Source organism: Equus asinus, unplaced genomic scaffold (genome assembly GCF_041296235.1).
Source record: "Equus asinus isolate D_3611 breed Donkey unplaced genomic scaffold, EquAss-T2T_v2 contig_804, whole genome shotgun sequence".
Lineage (NCBI taxonomy): Eukaryota > Metazoa > Chordata > Mammalia > Perissodactyla > Equidae > Equus > Equus asinus.
In genome coordinates this window covers 2,076,360-2,078,859 of record NW_027225521.1, presented here as the reverse complement: position 1 = coordinate 2,078,859, position 2,500 = coordinate 2,076,360, and the positions used below count along the sequence as shown (strand labels likewise).

General features: G+C 81.5%; 1 non-coding gene across 1 annotated transcript; it reads left to right on the top strand.

The window, feature by feature from the left end:
• Positions 1 to 1,235: 1,235 nt before the first annotated feature.
• LOC139044391 (5.8S ribosomal RNA) lies at positions 1,236 to 1,388 on the top strand. Its single transcript, XR_011501344.1, has one exon. It is a non-coding gene; the product is annotated as a 5.8S ribosomal RNA (ribosomal RNA).
• The last annotated feature ends 1,112 nt before the right edge of the window (positions 1,389 to 2,500 follow it).

Below are 2,500 nucleotides of genomic sequence, written 5' to 3'. Positions count from 1 at the left end.
CCACGAGCCCCTTCCGGCCTCCGTCCGCCCGGCGTTCCGAGGCCGCCGCGTCCTCCGCGCCGCCGCCCCCGGCGCGTCCGTCCCCGCGCCCTCCGGTCTCCCGCGAGGCGGGCCGGCGTTGTCGCGCCGCGCCTCCGTCTCCGGCGCCGTCCGTCCCCCGCTCTCGCGGGCGGCGGCGCCCTCGGCGCGTCTCGGGAAGGGCGGCGTGGCGGCGCGAGCCCCCGCGGAGTCCCCGGGGTCAGGTCCCCCGGGGGCCTCGGAGCCTCGGCTCACGCGGGGTGCCCGCCGCCCGCCGCCTCCCGTCGCCCGCCCTGGGCCGTTCCCCGGCCGTCGGCGTCGTCGTCCGTCCGACGGTGCCTCCGCGTCTCCGCCCGCCCTCGGCGCCCCGGGCGCCCGCGTCCGGCCGGCCACGTCCGCCCACCACCCCCGCCCTGTCCGCTTGCTCCCCGCTTCCCCGCCGCAGCCCCTCGCCCTCCGTGGCGAGGGGCCTGGGACGCGGGTGCGGGGAGGGTCCCCGGGGGAAAGTCGGGTCGGGTCTGGTGGCGTGCGTCGGACGCGAGGGGGGCACGCCCGGCGTCGAGGGGGCCGCGGGCGCGGTGGGCTCGTCGGTCGGCGGCGCCCGGCGGTGTGGGGTTCGGTCACGGGCGGGCAGCGCCGAGGCCTGCGTCCGTCCCCGGGTGGCCGCGGGCGGCGCGGGCGGCGTCGAGGCGGTGGCCGCGCGGCACTACCCGCTCCGCCTCGTCCGTTGCTTTGGCTTCCCCCCATCCAGGTACCTAGCGCGTCCCGGCGCGGAGGTTTAAAGACCCCTGGGGGGCCTCGCCCGTCCGCCTTGGGTCGGGGCGGTCGGGCCCGCGGGGAGTCGGGAGGCCTGGCCCTTCTCCCCCAGACTCCGCCTCGCCGGGCCGGGGCGCCGCGCCGTGCCGCGCCGCGCCGCCGTCGCGGCGGCCGTCGGGAGGGGGCGTCCCCGGCGGCCGTCGTGTCGTCGCGTGCGCGCGCGGGCGTGTGCGCGCCCCCGCGTCCTCGGGCGAGGCGGGAGCCCCCGGGCGCCTGTGGGGTGTCCGAGCACGGCCCCGCGGGGCCCGTGCCGGACGCCCCGTCGTCCAACCTTCCGGCCTCACGGAGTCTGGTCTCGTTGTGCCTTTCTGGCCGGCCGGAGGCACCCTCCGGGGATGTGCCGTGCCAGGGGCGGGCTCTTCCCCCGCCCTGCGGGGGGACCCCGCCGTTCAAACTCGTACGACTCTTAGCGGTGGATCACTCGGCTCGTGCGTCGATGAAGAACGCAGCTAGCTGCGAGAATTAATGTGAATTGCAGGACACATTGATCATCGACACTTCGAACGCACTTGCGGCCCCGGGTTCCTCCCGGGGCTACGCCTGTCTGAGCGTCGCTTGACGATCAATCGCCCCCGGGGTGGGTGTCGCCTGCCCCGGGGTGCGCGGCTGGGGGTCTCTCGCAGGGCCCGCCCCGGGCCCTCCGTCCCCCTAAGTGCAGACGCGGTGCCCCTCCTCCGCCCCGCGCGCCCGCCCCTCCTCCCACGCGCCCCGGCGCCCGGTCGTCGGAGGCGCGTGGGGGTCGGCGGCGGCGGCGCCGCGCGGGGTCCCGGGGTGGGGGCCGCCGCCCGCGAGTCGAGGGAGAGACAGACGCGAGAGCTCGCGCCGAGGTGCCCGTGGCCGCCACGGTGCCTTCGGGGGCTCCCTCGCGCCGCACGCGGCCTCGGGGTGGCCGGGGCGGGGACGAGACGGGTCCCGCGGCGCGCGGTCGGGGCCGCCGGGTTCGGGGGGCCCGCGTCCGGGCCGCCTGTCCGGTCGCCGCTCGCCCCCGTCGGCGGTCCGTCCCGGTGCGTCCGGCCGGCCCCTCGCCGGTCCCCGGCGCGCCCGGGTCCCGGACCGTGACCCCTCCCCGGCCTCGCCCCGTCGGGGTGGCTCGCGCCGAGGCCGAGTCGCGTGCGCGGGGCCGCGCCCCGGGGACGCGTGCCCCGGCGGTGACCCGCGGGACGCCGCGGCGTCGTCCGCCGCCGCGCGCCCTCCCCTGGGTCGCGGCCGCGCCGCGCCGTGTGCCCCGAGCCCCGGGCGGGCGGGCGGGCGCCGCGTCCGCCGCCCGACAGGCCGTGGCGGCTCGCGGCGGAGGGGCGGGTGTCGGGAGGCGGTGGGACCCGCGCGGGTAAGGTCGGCGGTCGGGGGCGACCGCCGGCCCCGCCGCGCCCGCCGCCGCCCCTCCGCCCTCTCCTCCCACGCGTCGCCGCGACGCGTCCGCCGTGCGCGTGGCGGCGTCCCGCTCCGCCCCCCTCCTCCCCGGCGGGGCCCCTCGCCCGTGCCGCCGGCTCGTGCCCCCGTCCGCCCGCCCGCGTCTCTCCGCCCGCCCGCTCGCCCGCCCGCCCGCCCTCCTTCGGGGGTCGGTCGTGGCGGGGGGGCGGGGCGGGGCGGAAGGCCGGGCGGACGTCGGCCGTGGCCTCGCGCGCCCGGGGTCCTCCTCCGCGGCGCTCGTCTCTCCGTCGCTCCC